At 40.2% G+C, this 13,235-nt stretch overlaps 1 long non-coding RNA gene across 5 annotated transcripts in view; it reads right to left on the bottom strand.

The window, feature by feature from the left end:
• LOC137751472 (uncharacterized) overlaps positions 1-13,235 on the bottom strand; it is a 142,712-nt gene that overhangs the window by 75,573 nt on the left and 53,904 nt on the right. For all 5 annotated transcript variants that reach the window (XR_011070808.1, XR_011070806.1, XR_011070809.1 and 2 more), the window contains exon 2: positions 7,065-7,156. This is a non-coding gene — a long non-coding RNA (uncharacterized lncRNA). The remainder of the gene's footprint in view (positions 1-7,064; positions 7,157-13,235) is intronic.

Genomic DNA, 13,235 nt, shown 5'->3' with positions numbered 1-13,235 from the left:
GTGCTGTACAATGAATTGTGTCTCTCTGAAATTCCCATGTTGAAGCCCTAACCTCCACTGTGACTGTATCTAGAGATAAGGTCTCTGGGAGTTAACGTTAGATAAAGTCGTAAGAGTAGAGCCATAATCTGATAGGACTACGGCCTGTGGGCTTATAAGAAGAGGAAACTCTCTCTCTCTCTTGCTCTCACTCTCCTGACCCCCATGCCTTGTGAGGACACAGCAAGAAGGTGACCATCTGCAAGACAGGAAGAGAACTCCCTCTAGGACCTACCCACACCTTCACCCTGACCTTGGACTTCCAGCCTCCAGAACTGTGAGAAAATAAATTTCTGTTGTTTCAGCTACACAATCTATGATATTTTGTTACATCAGCACAAGCTGACTAATATATACTACTATACTACTTCTCCATCAACTCTCACCTACAGAATCATGTGCAGCTCTCTGATGGCAGCCAACACAACGGGAAAGAAGCAAGGGTCTCTTTCAAAATCTGCACAGTGTGCTGTCATCACTGGAAGTGAATGGCAGCTGCAAGAGAGCCCCCCAAGGGTGCCCCGGTGGACGGTTACAAAATAAAGTTATGCAATGAAGAATTTGGGTAGTATTTCTATACGTTCATTATACAGTGGAAAAGGCAGAACCTGTATAGTGATTGCAAATGGATTGGTTGGCAGCTCATATTTTTTTTTCCAAAAAATAACTATTGGAAATTAGGTGTCATATAGAGGAGTGATGTGTGGATGGACCTCTTACAAAGGGCATGGTGAATGAAAACATTTATGATAAAACTAAATAAACACCAGGAGACATGACCCATTTGGAAAACACTCAATAACCAGGTGGACAAGGTGAACACACGTGGACGTCCATCAGCCTCTTTCTCCAGGAAGCCTGGCATTTTCTCTGTGGGTACAAAGATTCTGTGGCATCAGGAATGAAGACTATGCATGGGCTCTACAAGCTGGACATCCTTCACCAAGCTGAGCTGGACACTGCTATTGCCTAGTACTGATGGTGTCTTTAGCAGTGACTAATGCTAAGTACCCAGCATGCAGGGTAATTGTGTGTTCACTTTCACCCCTAGGGTCTTGGTTTATCCCTTCTGTCCTGATGTCCCATTAGCTCCTCTTTTCATTCTCAAAAGTGTCCTACTTGAGAAAGTCAATTTTATGGCCACTCTGCTGACATAGCACCACCCCCAAATGCAATCATCCTGCTACCAGGGGGTAGGCGTAGTACTTTTTTTCCTTTCTATAGTGGAGTGGGCAGCAATTTATTCTAACAGAAACACATACATATTCTAGGTGCAGATTTGTCTTCCCTGCAGGAAATACTTCTAACAGAACCATCATCATTCAGTGACTTGTGGAATTCATCACCATAGTATTCCACTTTGCATCGACACTAACTGAGGAAATCATTTTACTGCGAAGGAGAATTCGTAATGAGCTAAAACCTACAAATTAATTTTTCACCCTGTGCCTTATAAAACAAAGTCACTGGCTTGACAAACAGATGGAATGGGCTTCTGAGACTCAGGACAGATTTGAGGTAACTCCGTGCAAGGTTGGGGTGCTGTCCCACGAAATGAGATGAGTCCCTTACATCAACAGCTATTTGTTTCAGTTAGGACCCAAACAGGAGACAGAAACCACGAAGCACTTTGAAAATGAAACGTTTACTATAAAGAATTATTCAAGAATTACTAGAATAGGAGATGACTCATCAAGGGACAAAGAGAACTCTAAAGAATATAATGATGGACCTACTGTGTAGCACAGGGAACTATACTCAGGATTTTTTAATAACCTATAAGGGAAAAGAATCTGAAAAAGAATATATACATAAAACTGAATAACTGCTTTACACCTGAAGTTAACAGCACTGTAAATTATAATGTTGTAAATTGTAAATTAACAACATTGTAAACTATACTTAAATAAAAACTTTTAAAATAAATAAAATGTAGCTAAAGCAATAAAAGTTTAAAAAACGAATACAATGATGACAGATCTGTAAGAGCAGGCAGAATCACTAAAACTAAGACAGATCACCCACGGGGGATACAAATCTGTAAGCGCCTTACCCCCTGGCCGGAGCTTAGGACCCCGACCTCACTATGTCCTTTTGTTTCCCACACATGCGGCCTTGCACTCAGAGGGTTCAGATGTCTAGTGCCCAGAGGATGCCTACTGACCAGGCTATACGTAAAATTTTTGTCAAATCAGAATCGGAAACTCCCCCTTAAGCATTTGATCTCCTTATGTCGCTACATCACCACACCAAGAAGAGCTTCTTGTATTTGCTGAGGTGGTTGATTCTGATTACCAAGGGCAAATTCTGTTACTAAAACACCACTGTAAAGAAACACGTTGTCAAGAAAGACAGCGTGTGAAATCCAAGAAAGGCACTGACTATTTCTTAGACATCTTAAGCCCACAAATATCAGTCAATAGGAAATTTTGGCAATCCAATAAGGAAAGATCCAGTAAGGATATGAATCCTGTGGGAATAAAGGCATCCCATGACACCATCAAGAAGAAAATTTCAATTAACTGAGAGGCTGTCAGAGGGAATAGGAAACATGAGATGGGGGTGGTAGAAGAAGGCTTCAATTTATTAAATTATTCCCTCAATTATCTAAAGAAAAGGTAACCAGAACACACGTTTGGTTAATTAATTTAACCCCCTTTTTCTTCCCCCTACTACTTTATATAAAAAAGTACTGGTGGTGCCAACATCTCAAGTTTCAGGTGGGAATTTAATTATATTGACGTTCTTCGGATCACTCACCTTCAAAAACTTTGTAACAACCTACACACTAAGCAGAGTTTGAAAGTACTGTGATGTGTTAGCATGAGTAGCAGCACGATAACCTGAATTATCTGTGGAAGGTTCTTCTAGATAATGCCTAGTCTGTGTGTCATACGGATTTCCCCAAGGACACTGGGTGACCCAGCTACCTCCTACCTCTGTGCCTGGGACAAATCAGTTCACTGAACCTTAGTTTGCCCACCTGTGAAATAAATAAAGATGATAACACACTGCATAGGGTTATTGTGAGGCACACATGATACAATGTCTATAAAGCAATTGGAAAATATTAAAATAGTATAAAATTGTTAAATGGTTATTTCTTTTTTGTTGACTCTACAAAATTCTTCTATCATGTCAAGGTAGTTAACCAAAAGGTTCTTACAGACCTCTCAACTTGGTATCTGTATAAAACAGAATCCTACAAAAAAACAAAACAAAACAAAAAATAAAAAATATATACAACAAAAAACCTAGATAAGAAATAGTAGTCAAAAGAAGAGAGCATGACCTTACTTCAAATACCTGGAAACATGCACTGATATCTTCCATCTGGGTCTACCAGAAGGTTCTTCCTGCACTGTGGCCTGACACACACCCTTCCTTTACCATTATCTGGTTTGAAAGATCCAGGCAGCAGTTTAAACTAGAGTCTAGACCTAAAACAGAGCCTTCTTTTGTGCAGAGCCCATTTGAAAACTTGCAGCCTATGGGTTACCCTATGGGTAAATGGATTTGAACAATATTCCCAAATGTGGTATATGGTTACCTCCAAAATCCAGAGAGATCCACAAAGTATCCTATCCTGTTCTTCAGAGTGATGTAAGGTGAAGCAAATTCTCTCTACTTTTAAAAGGATTATTTCAACTTGCCCTGCACTCTGGCACCCAGAAAGTTCACTAATGTGGTAGAGCACTTACTCAACTATTAGACAGAGGTAAATCAAAATCTGTCATCTCACTGTCCTAATCCCAAACCGACTAATAGTATTCAGTGATGTTTTGGGTGCCCAGGACTAGAGATAGAGCCTGTATCTAATAGAAGGTCTGGGAATTTCCCTTTTTCTGGTGCATGGTTACCCTGATGAATAGCCATAGGTATTTTTGTGGCCATTTATGTTTTTAATAATATATAATGATTGTTTTTAACAATTTTAAATTTCATTAACAAATTTGAAAACACATTTCTCCATAATTTTAAAATTTGTACATTTTAATCTCTGAATCATTATTATAGGCCCCTCCCTTGAAATTACTAATGGTTTTAATCTCAGTTATTTTCCTCTGGAACCTGGAGGTATTTTTGCATATTTGTTGTCTATATTGCTTATTTGAGTCTATGGAATTTTACATCTCCATGTTTTTTAGTCCCCAGGGTGACTTTTCCCTTTTTGTCTAACTTCCTTTTCTACTTCATCCTGTTGGCTTTTTGTCTTAGATTTTGCTTACCTTGTGGTTTTCTGCTCCATTTCACAAAGGCTCTGCCTTCTTGAATTTTCGAAAAGCCAAACAGTTTAATCCCATTGAAATGCAATTATACTTCATAGATGAAATAATGTTCTCTTTAGTCATCATTGAGTGATGTGATTTTTTTCTGGATGCACTTTTAGCAGCAGGTAGTGTGGGTACGAAGTGCTTCTCTTGGCGTGCTGAAGCGACCTGCTCTGTGGACCTGACTCAGACCTGCAGCTGGATGTCACATTGATGTGTTGGAAGGAAGTATGCTCTGAGAGAGCTGCCCAGGGAGCTGTCTGGGGTACTGAAATGTTTCTCTTTTGACAATCCCTGGGCTCCTTGGATAGTGCACTCCACCTCCATGGTATTTAGAGACCAAGATCTAAATGTAATGTGCGCTAATTGCTACCCTAGTGTTCTTGTCCCCAGTCCCTCTCAGCGGAAACATATGCCTGAACACACACACCTTAAATCTAATTATTTTATATCTATAACTACCTACTCATCTATTTACGGAATAATACATGAGGTGTTACCATAAGGTGTCTTTCCATATTTCTACCTCCCTTCTTGTCACTGAAAAGCTGGCTCCCATTCCCAACATACTCACTTATGTGCTCAAATTCCTGTATGCCAATCTATGCCTCTTTTACCCTGTTCTGATACTGAATTTCAGACTACCATTTCAGTCACCACTGGAATGGCTCTGTGGTCTGTTTCTGATGCCATCCTATAGGATACTGTTACTGATCCACTTTCGTCTTCCCAGTGACTTTTGGACTAAATTAACTGAGGAACGAAGTAAGGAAGGAAGGCAGGCAGGGAGGGAGGGAGGAAGCAAGGGAAAAAAAAAAGAAAGGAAATTTGGTCTATTCAGATCTTAACCAAACTTCAAGGCTCAGCTCAGAGAAATATTCCCTAGTTTTGCAGAATAGTAGCCTTCCAAAGATGCCCGTGCCCTAACCCACAGAACCTATGAATATGTTACCTTGCATGTAGAAAGGATCTTGAAGATAAGATTAAATAGAGAAGCTTAGATGGGAAGTTGTTACAGTGGGTCAAAACTAACCACAGGGGTCCTTATAAGTGAAACTGGGAGGCAGGAAAGTCAGAGAGAGACTTGACAATGATACACTACTGGCTGTGAGAATGGAGAAAAGGACTACAGGCCTAGGAATGTAGGTGGTCTCTGGAAGCAGGAAAAGGCAAGGAAATGTGTTCTCCCTTAGAGCCCCCCAGAAGGAACACAGCCCTGCTGACACATCAACTGCAGTCCAGCGAAACCCAGGTCTGACTTCTGACCTCCAGAACCGTAGGAAATTAGATGTGTTATAAGCCGCTAAGTTTGTGGTAATTTGTTAGAGCAGCAGTAGGAAGCTCATGCACTGATCTTGGGTGATATTTACTTGAGGACTCTTCTTAGGATCCTCACCAGGGTGCAAACTCCACAAAGACAGGGGCCATGTCTTTCGTGCCCATCTTTATAGCCAGCACATGGTTGTATCCCAGTGAAACGGACCCCTCCAATGGTTCAACTTTTGAGGTTTGACTCTTATTTTAGTGGAGACCTTTAGGCCTTTGTGTGAATTACAGATAAAGAGAAGTGACCTTGAGAGATTTTCTCAGTTCTCCTTCATTCTGTATTAATCTATGAAACAATCAACATACCAAGGTAAAACAATTCAGCCAAGGTATTATCTTCTAAACATGCCCTGTTTGTGCATTTATTCCTCCATACATTTCCTGTGCTGGTTCCTCTGTCTAGAATGCCTGTCTCTTCTTGCCTTTGGCTCTTACTATTGCCACCCAGAACAAAGATTAGGAATGCATTACTCTCTCTCCTCATGCATTAGAACACATCAGAGACAGTTTCCAGGAAATTGCAAGGCTATAGTCAAGGCTGCATTTAAAGCATTTATTGATGGCTCCAGGAAGCGAGCTCATCAAAGACCGTGCACGCGACTATGAGATATTGGTGTATCTTCAGAGATTGCATAATTCACTCAAATTCCCTGTCATGAATGACTGTCTCCTAATAGGGTAGTAAAAATTATAATGGAAACCTAAAATGCTTATAAGTCTGAGCTAAGGAAAAATATCTGGGCTCATTTAGGGTGAAGAGGAATGCATTTTACATCCCTGCTTTCCTAGTCATTACATTATGTCTTATAAGTCCAACAATCTGAAAGTCAGCTTTTTCTATCACACTAAGGACCCATCCATGACTTATGGCTTTGCATTATTCAAGGGTTTGTTTAATCAGGATTTGCTTATTAAAAAAAGAAATGATGAAGCAGCTTTGACCTTTAAACTCTTCATGTCTGGTTTCAAATTTGGGTCTGCACTCATCTAGAAGGAAGATTTTGGCATTGAAATCAACTGAAATTTGAAGCTTCTCTTGCATAACAGTTTATATGTTGTCTTCCTCTGAAATGTCTGCGTATCTTCCTCCTGAAGTAAGAAGCCCCTCAACAATGGAGACCTGGGTAAAGTGTCACATCCTCAAAGGGAAGCTAGGTGGGGATGTGAAAGAAGCAAAAACATTCATCAGGCTGACTTCTGCTGTAATCCTGGAACTCCGCAGGTTTGGATTTGCTCAGGGACAATATTATCCTTTATGCTTTTATAAATGTTATAAATAACACTTCACTTATTTTCGTGAAACGTTATGAAATGTTTTATGAAAGGTTATCTTCATGAATGATAGTTATCCAACAATCCTGCAAAGAAATCACTGTTCTTTCCATCCTTTTGAAACATGAGAACTTGAGGCTTATAAAGATGACTCACCAAGGTAACTGCTGGCCACGGCAGTGGGAGGTTCAAGCTGAAAACCACTGATGTAATTCAAGCTCCTCGTTTTCCCAACAGCAAGAAGAAGACTAGATTCAGAAAAGAGAAATTTCCAAAAATTACTCCATGACTTAGGATCAAAGAAGTATTAGAATGCAAACTTCTGGCCTCCATCACCAGTATATTTCCCAACACTGAGGTCAAAGAATATAGGTATGCAGAATGAGAAAGAAGCTTAGATGCCATCTCATTGCTATCCTTCACTGTGTCTTTGAGAACACTGAGGCCCCTAAAAGACAGATAGGGACACCATACAGTTAGACAAATTTCCCATAACTGAGCTGCAGTACCAATCATCAACTCCAAACTTCCATTAAACTGAGCAAGCATGAATTCTATTTACTGTTATCAACTTACTAAGGAATCACATCCCCTCCATGTTATACATCCCCTTTTTATTTTTCTAATATTTTTCATATTAAAAATTTTCTATATATAATAAAAATGGAAATTATCTTTTTATTTCATACACCCAACCCCAGTTCTCTGAATAAAATTCTTATGAATAATTCATTGTGCATTCTTCCAGATACTGTTTGTATTTTTTTTTTTTTGTATTTATGAACACACACACAGTGTTGGTGCTTTAAAACACAAATGATATCATAATATACAGACATTCTATTAGTTGCTTCTTCCCCATATAATATCATGGTCATCTATGTCAATATCTGCATATTTACTTCATTTTTTTTCAATATTAGGGCATGAACAAAATGCATCAAATACTTACATGTTACAAGACATATTACTTACATATTACTTATAAGGATTTAAGGCCCATATGAAAGGAAATATCCAGTAATTTGCTCATCTTTCCCATACATTAAAATTATGCTTAAAAAAATCTATCCCCTTGTTGTCACCGATTCCTCTCTGCCCTTCTCTAAACTCAATTTAATAAGAGTTCAACCTTACTCCACCAAACTGTTCCTGTAAAGTCACCCAGGGCTGCCATGTTGTGAAACCTGATGGACATGTTCCAATCCACACCTAATTTTATCTTTCAGAAGTATTTGAGCAATGGGTCCTCTCTTCTTAACATCTTCTGTGCTTAGCTTCCAGGTTGCCACATGCCTGTTGTCTTTCTCCTAACTACGTCTCAGCCTCCTCTTCTGTATAATCCTCATTCCCCAACTTACAAACACCAGAGTACAACAGAGATCAGTTTCGAGTCTCTCTCCTTCTCTCCATTCACTCCTTGTGTGATCTTACGGAGTCACAGGCTTCAAATATCACATAACACTGGAAGCTCCCCAATTTTTTATCCAGATCATTTTATTTCCAGACCAGACATCCCTCCTGAATAACAGACCTCTATATACAGTGACCTACTCAAAATTTCCAATTCTATATTTACTAGTTAACTCATACATCACAACTCTAAATCTGAACTCCTGATCTCCACCCTAAATACTGGCTTTCCATGTTTTCCCCATCTCAGTTAATGCCAATTCCAATTTTCTGGTTGCTCAGACCAGTAACCTTGGAGTCATTTTAAATTATTTCCTTTCTCTTACACCCCGTGTCTCGTATGGCAGCAAATTCTCTTGGCACCATCTTTAAAATATATCCAGAATCTGACCATTTCTACCACCTCTACTGCTACTCACCAAGCACAGACTCTGTCTCTCCACCTCATTGCAATAGCGTACTATCTACTCTTTTATCCTTTTGTCCTTGATCCTTGTTGTCTACTCTCAAAAAGTTGCATGAGTATTGCTAATAAAATATGAAAGACTGTTATTCATCTGTTCAAACTTGCAAATGTTCTGAATAAAAACCCAGGTTCCTTCAATGGTTTAAGACTGCCATTAAGAAAGAATGAGATTTTTAAATTGCAATGAAAAAACTTTTTTTCCAACAGAGAGTTAGAGAAGGCTTTATGTAAAAAAGGGAGTACTTAGGGACTTCCCTGAGGTCCAGTGGTTAGGACTCCACGCTTCCAATGCAGAGGGTGCGGGTCCGATCCCTTGTTGGGGAACTAGGATTCCACGTGCTGTGTGGCACGGCCAAAAAAAAAAAAAAACTTAAAAAAAAGGGAGCCCTTGGCTTTTCTCTTAGCATGGCACATTCTGAGAAAGGCATAAATATTGGAAAGTATGAGCATTCAGGGTAAAAAGTACATACAGAGGCACAAAAAAGAACTATAGTGCTCATGAATTTTTAAGAAAATGACTATCGACTGATGAGTGATTTACCAGGAGATTAAAAACAAAAGGGTAAATTTAAGCTAGATTGTAATAGGACATTAACATATTCTGGACTAATTTTGGTGTGCAATAGGAACCACAGAGACTTTTTTCCCACAGAGGAATTACGTGACCAGAACTGTAAAGAGTAATCTGAGAGCAGAATGTTAGCTGAAATAGCGCGGAGATTCCAGTGAGGGTTCTTCCCCAGCAGTACAGGTAAGGGAGAATGTCCAGTGGTGATGAACACGCAATTGAAAATCCTGTACAAAATGTGAGGAGGAGTCATTGATGACACCAGGAATTTGAGCCTTGGTTATCTACTACATGGTTGAGAAGCTATTACAATATCTCTGGAAATAGACACTGGTATTCTAAACTAAAGCAGTGGCAGTTGGGGCGCAGAGAAGTAGGTGATTAGATGCAATATCCGGGAATTCTCCCCTCTCTGTTTCTCTGCAAATGAAAATCATTACAACATCTTTAAAATTTTTCCTTCTGGCTCACAGACTTAGAGAATGAACTTATGGTTACCGGGGGGGGGGGGGAGGAGGGAGAGCTAGGGAGTGTGGGATTGACATGTGCACACTGCTATATTTAAAATGGATAATTCCCACATGCCGCAAAGCAACTAAGTCCGTGCGCCACAACTACTGAGCCTGCGCTCTAGAGCCCACGAGCCACAACTACTGAAGCCCGCGCACCTAGAGCCTGTGCTCCACAGCAAGGGAAGCCACTGCAATGAGAAGCCAGCGCACCGCAACAAAGAGTAGCCCCCGCTCGCTGCAACTAGAGAAAGCCTGTGCGCAGCAGTGAAGACCCAACGTGGCCATAAATAAATAAATAAATAAATAAATTTATTTAAAAAAAAAAAATAAATAAATAAAAATAAAATGGATAACCAACAGGGACCGACTGTATAGCACAGGGAACTCTGCTCAATATTGTGTAACAACCTAATTGGCAAAAGAATCTGACAAAGAACAGATACATGTAGATGTATAGTTGAGTCACTTTCTTGTACGGCTGAGGCTAGCACAGCATCGTTGATCAACTGTACTCCAGTATAAAAGAAAAAGTTAAAAAAAATTTTTTCCTTCTGGTACCATATATAGAGATATATTTATCGGGTATTCAGATTCAGGTCAGAAGTCTGTTTTTCTGATTCTGTTGCCATGAAGACACCGTGTCTACACAGTATGAAGTTCCGTTGGAGTCCCTGGTGGTAGAATTGGCAGGATATGAGGGCCGGATGAGTGAGATGGGTCAGAGTGACGGAGGAGTTGAAGATGACTTTTGAGTTCTACAATTCCAACATTTCAGTCCATCTTTTTAGAAAATCCTTCTTTATACTTGGTATAGACAAGCTCTCATCCACAAAATATTATCCAAGAAAACATGACTGGGTACGTACCTAGTGGTTGTCATTAAGAATATCTTTTTAACATGAAACAGATGTGTCATGCAATGAAGAATCCATAACTTTGCTCCAGTCAAGATATATTACACCTGTCATCATCTTCCCATCTCTAAGCCCCATCACCCTGTCACGGAAGATTAGACTCATCAGGCAGAAAATTGTTCCTTCAGAAAATCTCTCAGGCTACTGCCTAATTCTCTGTTCTCTTCGGCGGTACCACAGTTTGTTTTCAGTGAGCATTTTGTGACTATGTAAGAGACGAGGTATCTGGCTTACAACGAACACAGCTTCTAATTATAGTTGAAAAATTCATTTGGAAAAAATATAGATCAAAACAGTTTCCTGAATTTCAATTAACTACTTGACAAAATAATTTTCAACATGCTAACATTCACTTGCTCTTGACTGCAAAGGGAAGATGCAAAATTCATTGTATGCAATTATTTACGAAGTATTTATCTGTGTTCTAGTGATATTATCAGCTAGGAGCCCCCAAAATCTAAACCTCTGGGAATATCAGATTTCCAGTCTTCATTCCTTCTGCTTAGCTCTGTTAAGGAACACTGTCTTATATGCTACTGCCTCAACTTCAGCAGCTCAATCAACATTGGCTTTGGAAATTTCCCCCTAATGAAACTTTTTTCCTGTGACTGCGTACTATTGTCACTTGTTTGTCACCATATCTCAGAGGGTTGCCCTGCAAGCACCCTACACCACAGGTGATGCTTCCCTTATGATCTTGTAATCAGCCTTGGCCATGTCAGGTGATGCTTCCCTTCTGATCTTGTAATCAGCCTTGGCCACGTCTCCTCCGTCAGACCAGACGCTTCGCACCTCCCCTCTTGGGTCTGTGTATCTGCCCGAACTTGAATACAATTGTCATCAACACTGCACTGTATTTGTGCTTCTTGGCTGTTCTCTGGGTCCCAGGTTTGTTCCTTGGCTCTGCTTCCTCTAAATAAATGCTCTCCCATGGAAGCCAACTTCAACACACCCAATCCTAATCTCCAGCTCCACGGTCATATTCTGAAAAATGGTACTGAATATCCCCTGACAGAGGTAGACTTTCTAGTTACCCCCAAGTTCCAGTAGTATTTGTACCTACATATTTCTAATATAGCACCTTTTATAGTGTAGTATAATGTGTAGCATATATGCCGGCTTAGTTCTCTCACACTAATAAGACTATGGTACATTTTAGACTGAAAATCTGGCTTATAAAGCTTTGTACTCCCCACACCTTGACAGATCCTTGATCAGAGGTCCTCCATGCATACTTGTTAAATAGTTCATAAAAACTATATAATGGGATAAAAGAACCATGGGAAATAATAGAGAATAACATACATGGGTCATGCCCTCAAACTTACCATTAAAAAATTGTACAGGGCTTCCCTGGTAGCGCAGTGGTTGAGAATCTGCCTGCCAATGCAGGGGACACGGGTTCGAGCCCTGGTCTGGGAAGATCCCACATGCCGCGGAGCAACTGGGCCCGTGAGCCACAACGACTGAGCCTGCGCGTCTGGAGCCTGTGCTCCGCAACAAGAGAGGCCGTGATGGTGAGAGGCCCGCGCACCGCGATGAAGAGTGGCCCCCACTTGCCGCAACTAGAGAAAGCCCTCACACAGAAACGAAGACCCAACACAGCCAAAAATAAATTAATTAATTTAAAAAAAAATTGTACAAATGAATACATCAATACCTATGATACAGAAAGCACTGTGCTATGTTCATGACAGGAAAGAGATGGCACTCTCAAATTGGATAATTTGAAACAGGGGACAATTTACAAAAATGTAGGCAGGGTACAGGGAAACCACAAAAACTAGTGCTACACCTTCGAGCTAGTGACTATGGGAGTCCTTTATCGTACCTGTGTCTGCAGGGTTCCAAGGAGAGTGGTAACAAGAACCCATTAGGAGGAGGTCACGTGCATAGGACCACCTAAAGAGAAGGTGGCGTCACAGGTGGAGGACTGAGCCAGATCACACGATGCCACCCCTACAGGGAGGGAGCCAGGGTACTTCTTAAACATTCTCTTCACAAAATCTTCCCAAGTGAGTTCAGGTTATCTACAGTGTGTGGATCCTGAGTTGATCTCTCCTCATGGCTGCATAATCTTAGATTTTCATTGTTTTGTTTTGTTTTGCATTATCACCAGTTTTTTTTAACAAGTATTATTTACTGCTCATCTTTGATGGTGCTGGGTGACAGCTATTAAGTCTGATTTCCTTCCATAGGGATGTTCACAATCTATCAGGAACACAGACATGTAAAAGATCCAGTAAGAGCTTTAGCAGAGCCATGGATAAATGTAATGACAATGCAAAATGCAAATCAGTTAATTTCTTGGGCGAGAAATAGAAGGCATTGGCCTGATTCTTAAGAGTAAGAAGTTTTCCAAGAGAAGGAGTCATGACAACAACGGAGGAAGCACATGTGCAAAGAATAATTCTCAAAGAGTGTTTCATTTCAAAAACCATAGAGAATTTCAGG

Source organism: Eschrichtius robustus, chromosome 17, assembly GCF_028021215.1.
Source record: "Eschrichtius robustus isolate mEscRob2 chromosome 17, mEscRob2.pri, whole genome shotgun sequence".
In the NCBI taxonomy this organism is placed as follows: Eukaryota; Metazoa; Chordata; class Mammalia; order Artiodactyla; family Eschrichtiidae; genus Eschrichtius; species Eschrichtius robustus.
Note: the sequence above shows the minus strand (reverse complement) of the source record. Positions and strands in the feature narration are given on the sequence as shown.